The 22,084-nt window shown below is 35.3% G+C and overlaps 1 protein-coding gene, 1 non-coding gene and 1 pseudogene across 4 annotated transcripts in view; 1 reads left to right on the forward strand and 2 right to left on the reverse strand.

The window, feature by feature from the left end:
* LUZP2 (leucine zipper protein 2) overlaps positions 1 to 22,084 on the forward strand; it is a 466,696-nt gene that overhangs the window by 413,554 nt on the left and 31,058 nt on the right. The gene's annotated exons all lie outside the window — the stretch shown is intronic.
* LOC105234411 overlaps positions 1 to 22,084 on the reverse strand; it is a 33,586-nt pseudogene that overhangs the window by 3,316 nt on the left and 8,186 nt on the right.
* On the reverse strand, positions 17,581 to 17,713 carry LOC117796848. Its single transcript, XR_004621553.1, has one exon. It is a non-coding gene; the product is annotated as a small nucleolar RNA SNORA9 (small nucleolar RNA).

The following is a 22,084-nucleotide window of genomic DNA, read 5'->3' on the forward strand; positions in this document are numbered from 1 at the left end:
AAAAAAAATTTGAAGGAATTTGTGTGGAAGTGTAAGAAAGACGAGTTAATTCTTTTAAATAAGTTATTTGTGAAGAGGAGGAAAGTGGGCAAATGTATAGGGGGCTTCTTAACAGGATGGAAGGAGATTGAGTACATTTTTGGTAAAAGAGAAAGGGGATAATAAATAAAGATAGTGAAGACAAAATTTAGAGACCTATATTAAATAATCAAAATTCTAGAAGCACCAAGGGATATGAATATGATCATGGGGTAAAGAGTTGAAGGTGGAGAGCAGTAGGGACATACCAACTTCTGATGAAAGATAAGTTGGTTAAGATGAAGGAAGGTATGGATAAATTTTGATGTAGATGAAAGACAGTTCAAAGGGGATTCTACCCAATGGCCTTTAGTTCATCAGTGAAAATTACACCCTTACTGACTCTAGAGAAGCTTCCTGTCCCTCTAGACAAATGCTTTGGCAAACCTTGTCTGTACCCATCACATATGCACTAATTCCAATTTCTAAATTCCCTCTATAGCACACCTGTTGGTATCCTGTTTTATTTTCCAATGCTAGGGGGAAAATGAAACAAAACATCTTCTCAAGAGACATGAAGTTAGGAAACATGAGATAGAGTAACATGAGGTATTGCTTCAAAGAAAATAAAGCAAAATAAAAGTAATCATTATACTCAAAGATGATATAAATTAACATTAACGATAAATCCAAAAGAAAATAATCAAATTCACTTGTATTCCAGCAAATGTAAATTTGTTAATAAAATGTACTAAGGGATTAAAATCTCTTAAAATTCACTAGTTTCCAGGGTATTAAAACTAACTTCTTAAAGATAGGATTAAATGCTAATCCATTTTGTCTACACAATATCATGTACATGTAGAGAGAAGCTAATAATGCTTTTTCAGTTACAGGCTTAAGTTTCTTTCCAGTGGTCCCTTTTAGGCATTAACAAGTTCCATTACGTGGGTACTGAGTATGCTGGACTCCCTCTTTACTATCACTGTCCTGGAAACCTGTGTTGGAATCTGCAACTAAATGTTAGATACTCAGTGCCAAGAATCATGTGTAAGAGCACTGAATTTGGAATTCAACAGACCAATTGTAAATTCTGGCTTCCACCAATTATTCAGTGCACGTATGAGATATCGAGAAATTAAACTTGAGACTGCGATTATTCTTTTTGAAATAGAGCTAATAATACAAAACAATGACCCTAATAAACTAAAATATATAAATGCTAAATTTATAGCATGATATCTGGTATATAGTATAGCTAGTGTTTAAGAGCATAGATTCTAAACGCAAACTGCCCGGAATTAAATTTGTGCTCTGCTACTGATCAGCTGTGCAACAAAGGCAAATTTTTAAAGCAATTTCTTACCAGCAACATGGGGATAATACTATTTTCCTGCAAAGGTTGTTATGAGGACAAACTAAATATTGTTAGTTTCAGATTTATTTGTTCTAATGAAATATCACTGTGTGTCCATCTCTGGGGAAGTGCCCATCACAAAGTTCTATATGGGGTTTGACAATAAGAAAATAATACATACATTCATCAAAAGAATTTCCACAAAAGGACTTCCAAAAACAGCAGGAAACATAAGATCTTTATATTTGATGAAAGTAATTATTGTTTGTACTAGATTTAATGAAAGACCAGAGAATTGTCATCTTGATCCACTCTCAGTGCACTGAGTTGGATTTAAATGTTTCAAAGAAAATTAAAAATAGTAGCCTTGCTTTTCATCACTATATGAAGCACATTAATATTCAGGATTTTGTGAAATTATAGACAGTCTTTTTGAATCTCCTAGAGTTCTGGTGTTAGTCTTTCCTATGACATGTTTAGTCCTCTTTGATCTCCTCTTTATGAAATCAAGAATATTTCCTGAGTGTCTGCAGCTACCTAACCCAGGAAGTTATTCAAATCAAGTATACTCAAAGACCAAACTTTTCTCCTTTGTAGGCTGTTGCATAAGTTCTAATTGCTCAATAATAATAACAATAGTGATGAGTTTAATTTGCAGAGTCCTTTACGGTAATAACTATAAGATGTTTTATTAGATTATCGCAATAAATAGAGCAGATCTTACTTTAACTATTTTACTTAAAAAGGAACTGAAACACAAACCCAGGTTTTTTATGCCAAATCCTGTGCACCAAATCACTGTCTCAAAATGCACATTACTTAGAACCTTAGATATATTCTTACAAAAAGGAATGAACATTTAAATGTGCTCTGCTTCTTAGGTTATCACAACACTTAAATTTTATAGAGTACTTGTTCTGTAACTGACTTACTGCTGATGGCTTTGCACAAGTTTTCTCAGTTAAAATCCAGAAGAATATTTTGAGGTGGTACTGATAATATTCTGATGTTATAAGTGAGAAAACTAAGGCATTATAGAGGTTAGTGACCCATCTTAAGTCTCAAAACTAGGTCATTGGCAACTGAAGTTTTGAAGTCAAGTGTATCTGGCTTTAGAATCTGAGAGCCTGACCATCACTTTACATCTGAAGATGTGACTCTGATAACACCCCCCTTGCATTTAGAAGAAAAGAAAAAAGGAATAAATAGCAAAACAACAAGAAAACAATTCACAAAATGGCAATAGTAAGTCTACACTTATTTACTTTAAAGGTAAATGGACTAAACTATCCAAAGACATAGAGTAGGAAAATGGGTATAAAAGCAAGACCTAACTATATGCTGCCTACAACAGACAAATTTCAGCTTTAGGGACATGTGTAGACTAAAAGTGAAGGGATGGAAAAAGACATTCTATCCTTATGGAAATCAAAAGAAGGCAGAAATAGCTATACTTATATCAAACAAAATAAACTTTAAACCAAAGACTGTAAAAAAGAGACCCCAAAAATGCCATTATATAATAATGAAGTGGTCAATTCATCAGGAGATTACAAAATTAATAAATATGCACCCAAAATAGGAGCACCTAAATATATAAAATGAATATTAACAAATGTGAAGGGAGAATAGACAGCAATGTAGCACAGTGCTAGTAAGGGACTTTAGTAGCCCCCTTTCAACAGTGGATAGATCATCCAAACAGGAAAGAATACACAGGATTCAAACTATATGTTAGATTAGATAGACCTAACAGTCATTTACGGAACATTCCATCTAACGGCAGGATACATATTCCTCTCAAGCACACATGGAACATCCTCCAGGACAGATCATATCTTAGGCCACAAAACAAGTCTTAATAAATTTAAGAAGAGTGAAATAATATCAAGCATTCTTTCTAACCTCAATGGTATGAAATAAGAAAAGAATCATAAGAAAACTGGACAATTCACAAATAAGTGAAGATTAAACAATATATTCCTGCACAATCAATGAGACAAAAAAGAAACCAAAGGAGAATTTAAAAAAATTTTTTTTCAAACAAATAAAGTTGGAAACTTGACACACCAAAACTTACAAGATGCAGCAAAAGCAGTTCTAAAAATGAAATTTAGAGGGATGCCTGGGTGGTTCCGTTGTAAGCATCTGCCTTTGGCTCAGGTCATGATCTCCGGGTTCTGAGTTTTAATCCCGTATCGGGCTCCTTGCTCAGCGAGGAGCCTGCTTCTCCCTCTGCCTGCCACTCCCCCTGCTTGTGCATGCTCGCTCTCTCTTTTTCTGACAACTAAATAAATAAAATCTTTAAAAAAAATGAAATTTAGAGTGGTAAACACCTACATAAAGAAAAAGAAAGATCTCAAATAAACAACCTAACTTATACCTCAAAGAACTAGCAAAAGAACAAACCGAACCCAAAGTTAACAGAAGGAAAGAAATAACAAAGATCATAGGCAAATAAATGTAATAGAGACTAAAACGATGATAGAAAAGATTGAAGAAATTAAGAGCTGATTTTTTGGGAAAAGATAAAATAGACAAGACTTTAGTTAGACTTACAAAGAAACAAAGAGAAAGGACTCAAATAATAAAATTGCAATCGAAAGAAATGGTGTTACAACTGATGCCACACGAATAAAAGGGATCACAACAGGCTACTACAAACATCCATGCACCAAAAAGTTGGACAATCTAGAAGAAATAGATAAATTGCTAGAAACACAACATGTATCAAGACTGAATCATGCTGAAATATGAAATCTGAAGAGACCAATCGCTACTAAGGAGATTGAATCAGTAATCAAAACCTCCCAGCAAACAAAAGTTCAGGACGGGGTGGCGTCATTGGTGAATTCTGCCAACCATTTAAAGAGGAATTAATACCATTTATATCAAAGAAAAGAAAAGAGGGAAAACTTCCAAATGCATATTAGGTCAGCATTCCCCTGATACCAAAGTCAGACAAGGACACTACAAAGAAAGAAATTATAGGCCAATATCCTCGATGAACATAGATGCAAAAATCCTCCACAAAATATTAACAAATGGAACTCAACAGTACTTTGAAACGATCATACACCACGATCAAGTGGGATTTATTCCAGAGATGCAAAGATGATTCAACACCTACAAGTCAGTAAGTGAGTTAAAAATCATATGATCATCTCAACCTATGCAGAAAAAGCATTTGACAAAATTCAATATCCCTTTATGATAAAAAATCTCCACAAACTGGGTAGAAAGGGAATGTACTTCAACATAATACAGACCACATATGACACGTCCGCAGCTAGCATCATACTCAACTGTGAAAAGCCAAAATCAGAAACAAAACAAGGATGTTCACTCAGAATTGGATGTCCTAGGCAGAATCATTAGCAAGAAAAAGAAATAAAAAGCATCTGGGAAAGAAAGAAGAAAGTCTCTGTTTGTAGATGACATGATCTTATAAATAGAAAACTCTAAAGACTCCAACGGTCAGAATTAATAACTTCAGTGAACTTGCTGGAAGGTACTTGTAAGCCTTCTGTTTTGATCTGCCACATCCTGTTGATTCAGAATCTGTGCTACTGAGATAAATTTATAAGATAACTTTTTTGAAATGTTTCAGCAACATTCTCTGTAGAGACAATATTGTTAAAATGTCCTTACTATCCAAATCCATCCATAGATTCAATGTACTCTCTGTCAGAATTCCAGTGGCATTTTTTACAGAAATAGAAAACAGCAAACCTAGAATTTGTGTGGAACCACAAAAGATCCCCAGTAGCCAAAGCAATCCTGAGAAAGAACAAAATTGGAGGCATCATACTCACTGATTTCTAACTATATTACAAAGCTATAGCGGTCAAAACATACAGTAGTGGCATAGAAACAGATCTGTGGACCAATGGAATGGAATAGAGAGCCCCAAAGGAAAAAAAAACCCAAAACCCCCAGCCATTTTTTATTCAGGTAAACCTGAACTCAGTTGTCTGCTCTGTTACTTCCTAAGTGACTTAATCTTTCACAAGCGCTTTGACGTCTTTAAGAGTCCGTTATCTCAGAGAACAATCTGTTATCTCATACAATACAATAATGATACTAACTTTGTAGGGTTGTTAGGGAAGACAGCATGAGGTGATGCATTTAGAGCACACTCACAAATATTCAATTAATGTTAGTTTCTTATAAGTAGGTAGATAAGAGGGTATCAGTTGAGTCTCTCTTTCCATTATATGCAAAAATTAAAGTTTCTGATGCTTGTGGAAGCATTTCAATGATAGCACTAAATGGACATATGGTTGATGGTTTAATTCACAACAGTAAACTCTTGAGGACCTGGGGTATATTTTCATTATTTTAGTTCCTTCAAAGCTCGCCATAATGCCTTGTAACTAACAGTAAATGTTTGATAAATGAAGAAACAAATGAATACATTAATGAATGAGGAATCTGAGAGAAGGAATAGTTCCTCATTAGCCAAACTACAATGTATTCATGAACCACTATATCTCTCTTAAAACTTCTTCACACCCGTAGAATCATTCTAACATGGAGAGTAAACATATTCATTTTAGTGACAGCAACTGCTGTGAATTGCCATATTAAACACATGCTCTTTTCATACTTCATCATTAGTCATGTGTGTATTGTGAATTTCAGTATCCGTGATGGGAACAGCCTTGCCTCAATCCAACCTACTACTCTTAATAGTTATCCCCCTTAAGGCTAGACTAGAGTCAATGAAAAGTGAGCATGGGGTTCAGGCTATTTCATTTCCAGTATTATATGTAAAATACTCTAATTTTATTTTAAAACAAAATATAAAAGCTGTGAATATTCTTGAATGTCTTTTTCATGGATGATGATAAAACTACCATGTTTAAGTTATCCAAGACACACCAGTGTTTAGTTTTCCAAAATAGCCTTATGTTTATTATCCAGACTTTAATTAAAATACAGAATGTGCCACGTGATGTCATTAAATCCCTGAGAACTTTTAATTTTGCCGCTCGCTGCTCATTCTCCATGGCTAAATTTACCACTGGACTCTAATCCATTCAGGAATCAAACATATAAAGGAGAACCTTTCCCACTACCTGGGGCACATGCCCTCAAAGGATGGAGATAACAGGGAGTTTCCCAAAATGCTTATGTGAAGACCCAAGGGGCAGCATTTCCAATCTTTTCCTACAAAGTTGATCATTTGTAAAACCAGCATTCATCTTATTTCCATGGATTAGGGATGCAATTTCCAATTATTTTAGGATGAACATCCCTCTATGCATGCCAGCCTGCTTTTCTGCGCACTTAAGAAATCCTGATTGACATTTTCCCAGGTCTCTCACTTGGGCAAAAAATAATATCCTCCTATTCTCTGAATGTTTGTGATTCCCTGACCTGAATAATAAGATAGTATAAATAATACTACTACTTTCAGGGTGCCTGGGTGACTCAGTTGGTTAAGTGTCTGCTTTTGGCTCAGGTCAAGATCCCAGGGTCCTGGGATCAAGCCTCACATCAGGCTTCCTGTTCAGTGGGAAGTGTTCTTGTCCCTCTCCCTCTGTTCCTGCTCATGCTCTCTTTCTTGCTCACTCTCTCTCAAATAAATAAGATCATTTAAAAAATAAAATAAAATCATTTGAAAAAATAATACCGACGCTTTCATTATTACCTGCTGACCATAATACTGTTTTCAGATGAGTGATATAAACTCCTTACTGCCAACCTCCCCACACAGTTGTCCAAGTATGCCTAAATCTGCCACACACGTTACACAATATAAACATTGGACTTCCCATCTAGAGCCATTCTTTACAACTGGGAAGGTGTCTCTCTCTCCCTGAAGCATCAGTTCTCACTTCCTCCTCATCCCTCCTGCTGATGCTGCTAAAGCCCCAGCAATAGCCCAGCAAAATTCCAAATTGCTTTATGCCACTATTGACGCACTTGAAAGCATGTCCTTGGTCTCATTAAGCTATTACTTGAACCATATCAAAAACAGACCTTCTCTGGCTTCTCCATATGCTTAATGTTTTGTTGGCATGAAATAGATAAAATGTTTAATTTTCAACTTTAAAATGTGTAAAATACATTTAATAAGACTATGTCTGAATTCCTAGTTTCTTTCTTTTCTTTTTTACTTTTAGCCATTTGTTAATGCTTTGAGATAAACTAATATTTTGAACATGTATATGGTATCAATTCTTTGTCATGTTTATATTCTTACAGACATAAGGCCACTCGTCATTTTTAATACCAACTACTTTTTTAAAATATTAATTATTTTTATTATAAAACATATGCTTAGGGGTGCATGGGTGACTCAGTCGGTTAAGTGTCTGACTTCAGCTCAGCTCATGATCTCAGAATCCTGGGATCAAGCCCCGTATCAGGGTCCCTGCTCAACAGGGAGTCTGCTTCTGGCTCTCCCTCTGCCCCTCCCACCATTCGTGCTCTCTCTCAAATAAATAAATAAAATATTTTTTTTAAAAAGTATGCTTATTTGTCATGGACAAATTTAGAAAATAATGGTTATAGTAGTTGTCATTTGTTGAGTTGTGCTGTACCCATATGAACATATTTAATCCTCACAAAACTCTAGAAGGAGGAAATATTATTATCCTCATTCTTTTAATTTTTTTTTCTTTGTAAAAATTTTAGACTTAAGAAAACACATTACAAAGATAGTACAGGGAGCTCCTGTATACCCGCCACTCAACTTTCCTTAATGTTAACATCTTCCATAGCTATGGACATTTATCAAAATTAAGAAATTAGCATTGTGATATCATTCCCAAACTACAGACCTTACTTGAGTTTCACCAGTTTTTCTACCAACGTCCTTTTTTATATTTCAGGGTACCATATTACATTTTTAGACATCATGTCTCATTAGTCTCCTCTGGTTTATGACAGCTTTTCAGTCTTTGTTTTTCATAACCTTGACACTTTAGAAGTCATGGTCAAATATTTTGTAGACTATCCATCCCCTAACCCAGGGCTGTCTGATGGGTTTTCATGCTGGAGTTATGGATTTTTGTAAATAATTTCACAAAGTTGTGGTGCTCTTCTTATCATTATATCAGGTACGTGACATTGTTGGGGATGTTAATCCTCATCACTTGCTTAAGATGGTACCTGCCAGATTTCTCCACAAAGTTAGCACTTGTCCTTTCCTGTACATTATTCTTTGGAAATGAATCATTAAGTTTAGCCTACACTCAAGGGAAAGGTAGTTAAGTTTCACCTGTTACAGGAAGGAATGTCTATGTGTATATTATTTAGAATTCTACTGTAAGGAGTATTTGTCCTCCCCCCATTTATTTATTCATTCAGTCATTTATTTATATCAGAACAGACTCATAGATATTTATTTTAGATTTTAGGTTATAATCCAGTACTATCATTATTTTTTTTTCCTTCAAATAGACTTCATTTTTCAGAGCAGTTTCAGGTTCTAGCAAAAGTTAGCAGAAATACAGAGAGTTCCCAAATACTCTTTGTCCCCCCAACCCACCCCCACACACAACCTCCTCCACTGTTAACACTTCTCACTAGAGCGGCACATTTGTGGTAATTGATGAACCTGCATGAACACCTCATTATTATCACCCAGAGCCCACCCTCTACTTTAGGCTTCTTGGTGATGTAAATTTTATGTATTTTGACAATTGTATAATGACGTGTATCCACCATCATACAGAATATATCCTCATCTTTCATATGAGCAAAATGAATTACAGAGATATTAGGTTGCTCGGAAAAAGTAATACAGTTGGCTGACATTGTATGAATGAAATAATAACATCTTATTAAAATTCATTGTAAATTTTATTTGAATTATTTTATATATCATTTCCTTATAGATGTACACTATAATTGATTCATGTGTCTCCTTCTATCTGTTTTATTTTTTTTCCATTTGTCCATTTTAATAAATATATAACTAACATTTAGATAAAGATCTGTCTTGNGTAGATGTACACTATAATTGATTCATGTGTCTCCTTCTGTTTTATTTTTTTTCCATTTGTCCATTTTAATAAATATATAACTAACATTTAGATAAAGATCTGTCTTGTACTCTACCATAAGAATAGAGTATGTAAAGATAGAAATCCTGCTTGTTCATTTTTACATCCCCCTTCTTCTTTCATCCCTCTACTCGATAGCATTTAATATAGTGCCTAGCACCAATACAGTAGGTGATAAATGATTGTTCACTGAATGAATGATTATCTAATAAGTTATTGAGCTTAAAGTTTTGTCAGGCACACCTTTGAAGCTGATATTATGGAGACCTGATTTCTGAGGCTTTTTGTAGCTACTCTCAGAAAGAAGAAATATGAGCAGAAGGGCATGTTGTTTTGATTGAGCGTCACATACTTAACCTCCTGAAAAATGACTTAAGAGTTTCACATCCTGGAATGTGTTTTTAAAGAATATTATTTAAAGTCTCATAATATTTTGGGGGACTTCATAAGTTCCACCTGTGTTAACAACCATCTGTGAACTGCATCAAGCATGTAATCAAGGTTCCAGACCCTTTTGAAAATCCACTGTTTTCTGAAGTCTAACATTTTTATATATAAAAACGGGAATGGTTCCATAGTAGCCTTAATATAATGGACACAAAAGAACAACAAAAGACTTTACTTTGGATAAAATTACTTTGTCTAATACCACATACTCTGTTCATGCAACTAAAGTCATTTTCTGAGAATTTTTTAAAAGAAAGGTTCAAGAATGAACATCTTCCAATTGTGGTTTCCTAATAAAGTATGATCATTCATCTCCCCATTTTTAGCTGACTGCATTTTCCTCCAGAAAAACCAGCTACTCCCAGCCTATTTTCAGACACTCTCATTTTCTGGACCTAAATATCAGGTTTTTTGAACAAAATTCCATTTCCCACCCGCCTCTTCTTCGAAGTTAGCTTTATGCCCTAAGTGGGGTTTGAACTCAGGACCCCAAGATCAAGAGCCGCATGTTCTACCAGCAGAGTCAGCTAGTCACTCCAAAATTCCATTCTTTTTGATTTGAGGAATCCTTTTTACTGCAGCACTATATAACCATTTACTTATGTTTCATTAATTACATCTTTTTTTTTTTCTGTTGCCATCTCTACAGAGTTATTTTCCCAGTGTTGGTTTATATACCTATAAATGGGTTCTGCTATTATCAAATGCGTGGGTTTTGATTCTACATTTAATCACCTGCAGACATTATTTTCTTCTCTGCTGCTCCAGTACAACCATTATCTCTTAAGAATATGAATACTTTGAATTCTTGGAAGCCTTGCATATCTTTATGATATACTGGGGTCCCCTGAACAAATAATTTCTCTTGGGGTCTAATTTAATAACTTTTTAAATTATTTTATTAATTGGCCTCTACCATCTACAACTGGTGAAATATGTAATAGGCCTATGGTAGTGTATAGCCGAAAGAATGAATCAGAAAGTTATTAAATTAGAACTGCTGTAGCCATCTTGTAATTATGTAGTAGTGTTCTGAAAACAGCAAACAGAAAGATGGAAAATGACTGGATCCTGGCAACATCCTGGATTACAGAATTAACCAACTCTAGAACTCCTCTATATTAGGATTTCTTACGTGAGATAACAACTCTTAGTGTTTAGGCTGTTTTTAGTTGAGGATTATATAATTTACAATTAAATGATTTCTAACTGATAGTCTTCAGTATGGTAAAGGAGAAAGATAATTGAACATATTAAAAATGAAAACTAGCATTATCAATGAAAAAAAAATCTTATGGAAAGACAGAGGTGAAGAAAAATGTGACGGTCCGTGGGAGAATTTGGAAAGATTCAGTAGTGCATGTTATACTCCAAGTGTGTTTCAAGGGTAGGTGGAAATTTATCAGGAAAAGGATTTGAGGGAAAGTAGAAGTAACCATGGGCTGAGGAACAGAGGAGGGGACTGTTAGGAATAATGCAAGACCTAAAAACACTGTGCAGACACACATGTGTATGCATGTTCACACACATGTGAACGAGAGAGAAAAGAGAAGGAGGGAGTGTTTGAAATGGTGAGTGGTGAGTTTTGGAGTATTGACAAGGAGAACAGTAACTGTGTTAACAGGCGGGTATAGAAAGAGACGTAGAAGAGAGGTTTGGAAGGAGCTTCTGTTTTCAGTCCCAGCAATTGTTGTGTTAACCTGAATGTCAAAGTGAGTCAACAGAGGAAGATCAGTCAACATGATCGCCTTCAGCTTTGTCTTTCACCACATGGCACTGTGAGCATTTTGGAGGATGCAGTAGAGGAGATAGAGGGCATCTATGTGGGGTCAGAGGGGGAAGAAAACTGTAAATATACAAAATGTGGATGCCTCTGTGGGTAGAGCTAAAAGTCAAAGTTGGGAGTGAATTAGGCAGACATTAATGAGACACCAACACCCATGCCTACCACTCCCAACTGTATTTTTCATCACTTCTTATCTTTCCTCAGGCATATTGCTTTCTTTAGGTTCCTTAAAGTTAGAAAGTTTTCTTATTCCTCAATTTTGTACCTGTTTTTCTCCCTCACTCAGAAGGCTCTGCCTGACCTCCTCACCCAAGGAACTGCTCATCCTTCAGGTCTTGTTTTCAATGCTACTTCTTCAGGAAAACTTACCTGACCTTCCCAGTGGGTCAGCTTACTCTATTGTGTGCTGTACCCTCAAAGCAATTGAAAAATCTTTCATAGTAGTTATCCAAATTGTACTTAATTAAATTTTTGTGAGATTACCTATTTTAATGCAATTCTTCTAGCAGACTGGGTGCTCCTTGAACACAGGGATTGTGTCTGTTTTGTATTCTGCCATATTCTCTCCACATCTAAGTCACCCAGGAAGTAGTTTTTGAATGAATGAACAAATAAATGGATGGCATACATAGTACCACCTCATTTTTATTAAAATGAGATGAAACAGAATATATTTGAAAATTTGGTAGTAAAGATTCAGATTATGCATTGGAATTGATTTATTAAAGTTTCATAATTATAAACCATTTAATGTCTGGAGATGAATTGTTGCATTGTGAATATTATTCTTTCTAATATGCTTCAGAAGTGCTGTGTTTGGAAAATGACATATAAACAATGTAGGTAAAAACAATGTAAGTTTATTGACTTAAAATGTCCATTTTTTTTCCTAATTAAATTGTACAGTGGTCCAGTATTAGGATTCATTGCGATTAAGGAGTGAGTATTTGAATNACATATAAACAATGTAGGTAAAAACAATGTAAGTTTATTGACTTAAAATGTCCATTTTTTTCCTAATTAAATTGTACAGTGGTCCAGTATTAGGATTCATTGCGATTAAGGAGTGAGTATTTGAATGAGCTCTACCATTTTCCTACCTGTCAAATCTGGGCAAATTTCTTTAAAAAAAAAAAGATTTATTTATTTATTTGAGAGAGAGAGAGAGAGCTGGAAGGGCAGAGGGAAAGGGAGAGAGAATCTTAAGTGAGCTCTGCACTAAGCACAGAGCTGGATGCGGCCCTCGTCTCAGGACCATGAGATCACAACCAAGCAGAAATCAAGAGTCAGATGCCCAACCAACTACACCACCCAGGGACCCCATAGGCAAATTTCTTAAACTCTGAATTGAGTTTCCTCATTTTGAAAAGGTAGCAGGATTATTTGCTGAAATATAATGCACATATTAACTTACATTTTTCTGGCATATGCAAGGGCTCTATAAATAAAAACTATTAGTTATCCCTCTTCTCCCAAAAAAAAGAAAAATAAAAGCAAACTCCGTGTCTTTAAAATTATTTTAATTATTTCAATTTTTTAAGCCAGTAAAAGTCCTTACTCCCACTTTAATTAACCTCATTGTTTCAGGTTTTTTTTTTAAATTTTATTTATTTAACAGAGAGAGGGAGCGAGTGCACAAGCAGGGGAGCAGGAGAGGGATAAGCAGGCTCCCCACTGAGCAGGGAGCCTGATGAGGGGCTCGATCCCAGGGTCCTGGGATCATGACCTGAGCTGAAGGCAGTTGCCTAACCAACTGAGCCACCCAGGAGCCCCACAGATTTTAATCAAACATGTCCATGTACTCTTCCAGTCCATTTGCAAACAGTCTTCATTATGCATATGGGCCACACACATCCATATATGTAATATCAATCAGGTTACTGAGTTATTCTGCGACCTTAAAATTATCAGCAATACCATAGGATATAAGGAATGCATTTTCTAAATATTCCTAGACAATTATTAGTATAAGAGAATAAATTCTTATTAAATGATTCTTTCTGATGTAAACAAGGATTTATGTCATTTTGAAATATTAATAATCATTACTGTAATTAGTAATTAGTAATTCAGTTTAATGCAGCAAATTACATGTTCAAAACACTTTGGAAACACAAATATTCTATCTCATAATTAAATTAGAATAATTCTACTTGAATAAATAATGTAAGCTATTTACATTATTATTACCTGATAATTTTTTACCAAATTCATATTACTTAGAAATGAAGTTTAGAAATACCCATGAAGCCAAATTTTTCAATCTTCATAGATGTTTTTCTTTTAATATATACATAATATGTTAACTGAATTGTGTGGCAAGGACTGATGTTACAAGCACCAGTTCTATGAGTAATTAGGTCTAAAATTTGCTGAGACGTTAAAAATTGTTTAGATACCATCCAAGTTCTTCATTACCTAGTGGATTAGTCTAAACTCCTAAATCTAGAGGTGAAACCTATCAACGGCTTGATATAACATACTTTTCCATATTGAAACTTTCTCCTTGGAGCACATTCATGTACTTTTTTAAATTCCCACAGACCACATTCTGTTTTAGAACTCTTTTCATTTTATCTTTGCTGAAATATAAATCCTCTTCTCAAGTTTCTCTTTCCCTCATGTCAAACTCCAATCCCGTGACAGTGTTGAGTCTAATTTTTAGCCTCAATTTCTCCATCATATTTTTGAAAGATTTTTTGACTAGAATTAATCTTGCTCTTACAATATTTTATAATTTTATCATTTTTTCTTATTTTAGAAACAGTCTGTGCTATTTCAAGGAAAAAACAAAGCAGCAAAATAAATAAATAAATAAATAAATAAAGCATAAAACAATCCCATAATACCCCCAACTAGGAAAGAAAAAATACCTCACATATTTTCTCTCATAAACTTTGTTTTGCACATATTATATGTACTTTTATACATTTTCACAGAACAGGAAGATACTGTGCATGCTCTTTTGTGTACCATTTTAACAAAGCATGAACCATTTCCATGTCAATAGGTCTATTTGTAACTGACATGACATTTAATTATTTTATGTTTTTATCTAAATTATGTACAAAATAGTAAAACAAACACACATAGGTCCACCAACCAACATAAAAACAAAATTGGAGCATTATCAGTATTACTGACATTAGCTGTGTATTTTAAAGCAAAAATTTTGCTGATTTAGTGTAAAATGGTAGTTCACTCAAGTCTCATTTCGCATTTTCTTGATTGCTGATGAGGTAGAGATATCTTTTCCTAATGGAACACAAAATTTGTTTTTCTCATTTTGAGGCATGACTATATCTTTCCCCTTCTTTTCTTAAATTTTGTCAATTATTTATTTACAAGGATCCTTTATATATTCTGGATATCAGTCCTTTGACTTCCAAATAACTATTCTTAGTTCCTGTGTGTGGTGTGGTTTTTTTCATTTTTTTATTGTCTTTTTTTTTTAATCTCATTATGTTATGTTAGTCTCCATATAGTACATCATTAGTTTTTGATGTAGTGTTCAGTGATTCATTGTTTGCGTATAACACCCATTGCTCCATGCAGTATGTGCCCTCCTTAATACCCATCACCAGGCTAGCCCATCCCCCCACCTCCCTCCTCTCTGACACCCTCAGTTTCTTTCCCAGAGTCCATAGTCTCTCGTGGTTCATTCCTACTTCTGTTTACTCCCCTTTCATTCTTCACTTCCTTCTCCTACCAATCTCCCTGCTATTTCTTATGTTCCACAAATGAGTGAAACCATATCGTAATTGTCTTTCTCTGCTTGACTTATTTCACTTAACATTATCTCCTCCAGTCCCGTCCATGTTGCTGCAAATGTTGGGTAATCGTTCTTTTTGATGGCTGAGTAATATTCCATTGTATGTATGGACCACATCTTCTTAATCCAGTCATCTGTTGAAGGGCATCTTGGCTACTTCCACAATTTGGCTATTGTGGACAATGCTGCTATGAACATTGGGGTGCATATGGCCCTTCTCTTCACTACGTCTGTATCTTTGGGGTAAACACCCAGTAGTGCAATTGCTGGATCATAGGGTAGCTCTACTTTTATCTTTTTGAGGAAACTACACACTGTTTTCCAAAGTGGCTGTACCAACTTGCATTCCCACCAAGAGTGTAAGAGGGTTCCCATTTCTCCACATCCTCTCCAACATTTGTTGTTTCTTGCCTTGTCAAGTTTTGCCATTTTGACTTGCATAAGGTGGTATCTCAGTGTGGTTTTGATTTGAATTTCCCTGATGGCTAATGATGTTGAACATTTTTTAATGTGTCTGTTAGCCATTTGTAGGTCTTCATTGGAAAAGTGTCTGTTGATATCTTCTGCTCATTTTTTTATTTGATTATTTGTTTCTCATGTATTTTTTATGATGTGCCTTTTAATAAAAAGGACTAAATTTCCATGTAGTCAAATCCACCTACCAATTTATTCTATGATTAGTGCTTATTGCCTTTTTTATTTAAAAATATTTCCTGTCCTGAAGTCATAAAACTGTTCTTCTATATTTCTTCCAAATATTTTACAGATTATTTTCTCTACATTACTGAGTCCACATACAATTGTTTTCATGTGATTTAGATAGGCAAATTAAATCAGATCATTGATTTTCTCAGTAATTGCTAAATAATGCACATTTCTCCAGTAACTTGCTAGATGATATCCAGTTTCCTTATTTTTTATTTCAGTAAGTTTTGCAAAGTTGTATTTTTCTAGAAATTTGCCAGTTTCATATGTGATTTAAAATGGATTTCAAAGTTGTATTTTTCTAGAAATTTGCCAGTTTCATGTGTGGTTTAAAATGGATTGGCTTTAGGGGTGCCTGGGTGACTCTGTTGGTTAAACATCCCACTCTTGGTTTTGGCTCCAATGGATCATGGTCTTGGGGTTGTGAGATGCAGCTCCATGCTGTACATGGGGCCTGGTTAGGATTTTCTCTCACTCTCTGTCCCCACCACACACACTCTCTCTCTTAAAAAAAAAAAAAAAAAAAAAAAAAGAAAGAAAGAAAGAAAAAAAAAATATATGTATAAAATAATAAAATGGTGTTTTTGGTATTGTTGCTAGATCTTTTAAAATTTTGCTGTAATATAGTTATACCAAATTTCTCATTCCAAAAAGTTTATTTATGCCTACTGATATTTCTTCAAAGTTGTCTATTATATTAATATTTCTTAAGGAATTCTTTCTTTCTGCTTAAGCTTTCTTTTCTGGTTTTGTTTTCTGCTTCCACAGTTGTTCCTCCTCTCTTTCTTATTGGCATTTTCCTCCTTTATTTGGGTAATTTGCAGACTTTTTAAGTGTTTCATCCTTTTTCTCTTTTTATGCTTTAGAATTATACATTTTCCTACAAAGGGTTGCCTTCGCTCTACTCCAAACACTTAAAATAGAGCATTTTTATTAGAAATCCAACTTAAGAATTTTTTAAAGGTACATTATGATTTGGTCTTAGGTGTATGAGTCATTTATAAATATATATATATATATATTTTATTATTTAGAAATAGATCGTGGATTTTGTTAGGTTACAGGGCAAATGAGAACTAAGGATGCATACAGAAATGAAGTTGCCAATTAGCTGATTTTAAAGTGGGGAGATTAACCTAGATTATCTATATGGGCCCAAAGTAAAACAAGAGACCTTAAAAGTGGGCAAGAAGAGCAAAAGGAGGGAGTTGTGACCAAGGAAGACATAGAGAGATATAGATTTGCTGAGTTTGAAGACAGAGGATGGGAACTATGGCTGAAGGACATGAGTGGGCTCTAGCAGCTGGAAAAAGAAGACTGTATTCTTCCGTAGAACCTCCGGAAATTAACACAGTCCTGTTGAAACCTTAATTTTATTAATTTTATTTTTTTAAATTTATTTAACTTAATCTAACCATATGTGGCAAGTGGTTACCACATCAGAGAGTACAGATCTTGACAACACCCAGCACACCAGATATGGAAGAAAACAATCATGACCTTGCTCTGGATGGAATAGGGCAAGGCCTCAAACCATTTCAACATGTTCTTTCAAGCACTGCGGGAATGCACAGGGGCACCCCAGACCCAAGCATGCTGGGGGCTTGCAGGAAACCTTTATTTTAATTCATTGAGACCATGTCAAACATCTGGCCAATAGAGTTTTAAGATGCTAGCCTTGCTTTATTCCATTCAGTGTGTTGTAGTTTGTCACAGAAGCAGTAGGAAACTAATAAACTAGTATTGCACCAAACTTAGTAACGTTATGACTTGGGACAAATGATTTAGCTACTGTCTGAGTTTTAATTTTCTTCTCTGCAAAAATGGGGATTCCAATACACCTTTTTTCTTCTTCATAATTTACCACTTTGACATGAAGATATATCATAAAATTGGCATATAACTCTATTCTAATATCTCCTCTCCTGGAAATGTTATCAGTTGTTGCATCTTTTTTCACTCCCTTAGAATCACAGAGATGTTACCATACCTACCTCTGTCTTCAGGAGGTATTTGTGAAGGAAGGAGTGACTGAGCTGGGGCCACTCACACTGGTAGGACTCAGATTACAGAGTCAGAGTAGAAAGCAAATTGGGACAGAAGGAGCAAATTGAACAAAAGCACAGAGAAGATAGTGTGTGACTTGCCAGTTCAGAAGATATGAAACACCCCAAGGTTGCTGCAAAGGGTCCTGTCAAACAAAATAATTTTTGATAATTGGAATAGTATGTATTTATAGAATTTATCACAGACAACTTCTGCTCACATTAGACCAACAGGAGATTTGGGCGCACTCCAGGATTTGTTTTTGTTAAGAATCCAGTCAGCTCTGTTTGTTTTTAGGGAATGATTTGTTGACTCTTATTTAGAGATAACTCTATTATACAGACTCCCACAGAGGGTCTGTGTTTCCTCTTAGCAATCCTCTAACTTTGGTAAACAATCTGAGACTGAAGAACTGGAGAGAAACAGAATGTCAGAAAGCTTTGGGCTTTCAAGCTAAAGCTGTTATTCAGGAAATACTGTAAAAATGGGAAATAATAAGAGGTAACCAAAGACAAGGATGTGTATTTTCTGCAGAAGTCTAACAGAAGGACTTTAGTAGAATTAGGAGCACAGGACTAGAAGGGCATTAACTGAGCTTTGAAAATTGTATATTAGCTAATGATATATTTTATTTGTATTGTAGCATATTATTTTACCCTAAGTATAGACAGGGAGGTAGAGCAAGGAGAAGCTTTGTCCTTTCAACTTTTTTTTTCTTTTTCTAACATTCTGAGTCCCCCCAAAATTGTTTTTAACTATCACCACATACAGTCTTTCTGGTCACTCTCTTTGCCTCATTTTATATATATGTGAGCTAAAGTTTAAAAAGGGATGATTCCGGGAAAATTATGAGTGGATGGCATTCATACCACCTTTCCTGATGACTTCCATTTGTCAACAATCTATAACATTATCAGACATTTTTACTAGATCAAACTAATGAGTATGTAGAAAAGCAATGTATTTGGTAAATTTAATTTAATAAACACATATGGATATTTATATTCTTCAAATAGAGTGTAATTTTTATGACTTAATTTTTAAAAAATTTTTTTTCCTGAAGAAATTACTTGGTCACAAAGCAAACTTAAATGAAATTAAAGTATATTGTAGCAACTGGTCTCTACAGAAAGAGTACTCTGTAGAGACCCACTTCCTTTTTACCAGTAGCACAACTACAGAAACTAGATGCCTGGGGACAGTCATTACATACTTTGAGGGTGAAGAGAGTTCATATAGTAAGTGGTGATGAATTCTATCATCACTGTTTCTAATAGGGAGGTATTAAGGTAGAGTTGGAAATACAAAGAAATCAGAATATGACAGCTTGGGTTAATCATTAGCTGTATCATCCAAAAGCATTTTGATTTTGGTGACTCAGTGAACATCTCAAAGTCTCAATTTTTTAACCTCAAAGATAGAGCTCATAATACCTGCCTCACAGAGTTCAGGTGAGATACAGCATCAAGAGTTCTGTGATGTTACTGTTCTTTTAAATAACATCAAACATCTTCCTTTTGTCAATTTTGATGCTAGTTGTGAATAGTTGTAGAGTTGAAAGAGGCATTGTCTTTGCCTTTAAAAAATTCATGATTTGGGGGCACCTGGGTGCCTCAGTTGGTTAAGCTTCCCACTCTTGATTCCGCTCAGGTCGTGACCCCAGCATCGTGAGATGGAGCCCCACATGAGGCTCCACGCTGAACATGGAGCCTGCTTAAGATTCTCTCTCTCAGGGCGCCTGGGTGGCACGGCGGTTAGGATTCTGCCTTTGGCTCAGGGTGTGATCCCGGCGTTGTGGGATCGAGCCCCACATCAGGCTCCTCCGCTGGGAGCCTGCTTCTTCCTCTCCCATTCCCCCTGGTTGTGTTCCCTCTCTCACTGGGCTGTCTCTCTCTCTCTCTCAAATAAATAAATAAAATCTTTAAAAAAAAAAAAGATTCTCTTTCTCCTTCTGCTCCCTCCACCCCCACTCGTGCACATGCATGCATGCTCTCTCTCTCTCTCTCAAAAATAAAAAAAAGTTCATGATTTCATTTTTCTGTCAAGACCCTGGGAACTAAATTAAGTCAACAAAACAATTCTAATCATTTCATTCATGTTCATGGTCCTTATTACAAGGAAGATATAGACCATGGTTTGGTCTCTGGAGAAGCCAGTACATGTGTAGGCTTTGGCAGAATTCATTCCTACCAATAATGGTCTTTGGTGCCCAACATTTCTCATTGTTTCAGTTCCTCAATACCCTTCTCTTGGTGTCTAGTTGCCAAGGATACAACTCTATGTGTCTCATCTGTGTCCTCTCTTTAAGTCACCACTGTTTCCTCATTATCTGTTGTCAGTTTTCTTAATACCATTGTTTTCTCTTTTTTCCAATTTTTTTTCATTTGTTCAGGTAGGAGAGTAAATGTAATCATTGTTATTCAGTCTTGGTTAGAAATTAAATCTATCTCATTCTGTTTTAAGGCAATTAAATATTATATTTAAAATGTTTACCAGTTGAAAGAAATATGTTGTGATATATGTTTATGTATGTTTGTATATATATATATATATATATATATATAGTGTGTGTGTGTATATATATATTTGCACTTATCATTGCTGTGAGAATACTGTTTGTGAGCCCAGAATCAAAGCTATTTTTCCATGCCATTCACTTTCATCTTCCCTGATTATTCTTCTGGATCTTTCTGCTGCTAAGGAAAGAACTTCACACATCACCTATTCCAATTTCCTCATGTGATATATTAAAAATACGCAGAGTATATAAAAATCAATTTAAATTAAAGAAAAACCACATATGTAATATACATGCTTATGCTTTTTCCAACAGAACATGGAAATGACTAAGATATGCCGTTGATTCTGGAATTCTTTCTTTGACAAGTACACTGTGAAGGATGTTCATTTCATCCATTTACAAAGCAGTTTCTTTAATAGTTTTTATGTTAAAGACAGATTCTCAGTACTATTTGAAAGGTTTAGGCTTTGGGATTTTTCATCAGAAAAGACGAGAGAGGGGCACCTGGGTGGCTCAGTTGGTTATTCATCTGCCTTCAGCTCAAGTCATGATCCCAGGATCCTGGGATCCAGCCCCACATTTCACTCCTTGCTCAGTGGGAAGTCTGCTTCTCCCTCTCTCTCTGCCACTCCCCCTGCTTGTGCTCTCCCTCTCACTCACTCTCTTTCAAATAAATAAATAAAATCTTTTAAAAAAAAGAAAGAAAAGGAAAGAGAACCTGAGATATACTACTGAGGAAATTTTAAATTATTTTGCCTTGGAAAGAGTTATGGAACATATTCAAGTGCTAGGAAAATGAGTATCTAACACATTTCTAAATTACTGGAAGAGATAGTTGTTTAGTTCCCTGTGGTTACTGTAACAAATCACAAAAAACGTGATGGCTTAAAATAACAGAGATTTATTTTCTCACATGTTTAGAGACTTGAAGTCTGAAATCTCACAGTACCATACTCTCTCTGGGAGTTTTAGGGGAAAATACGTTCCATGCATGCCTCTTTCAATGTCTGGTGGTTGTGTGAACATTCCTAGGCTTGTGGCTGTATCCTTCTTGTCTCTACTCTCATCTTCACTTTGCGTTCTCTTCTGTGTGTAGATGTGAAATCTCCCTCTGTCTTAGACGCTCGCGAGGGTATTTAAGGCCCATCCATATAATCCTGGGCGGTATGGACTGAACTGTGTTCCCCTAAAACTCACATGTTGAAGGTTTGACTGTATTGGAGAAGGTGCCTTTAAGGAAGTAATTCAGGATTTAGGGTCCTAAGGTTGGAGCCTTGATCTGGTAAGATTATAAGAAGAGACTCCACAGCTTGCTCTCTCTCTGCCATGTGAGAACACACTTAAAAGGCAGCAGTCTCCAAGTAAAGAAGAGAACCTTCACCAAACACCGAACCCTGCTAAATCTGATCTGGGA

The sequence above is a fragment of the Ailuropoda melanoleuca genome, chromosome 16, assembly GCF_002007445.2.
Source record: "Ailuropoda melanoleuca isolate Jingjing chromosome 16, ASM200744v2, whole genome shotgun sequence".
NCBI lineage: Eukaryota > Metazoa > Chordata > Mammalia > Carnivora > Ursidae > Ailuropoda > Ailuropoda melanoleuca.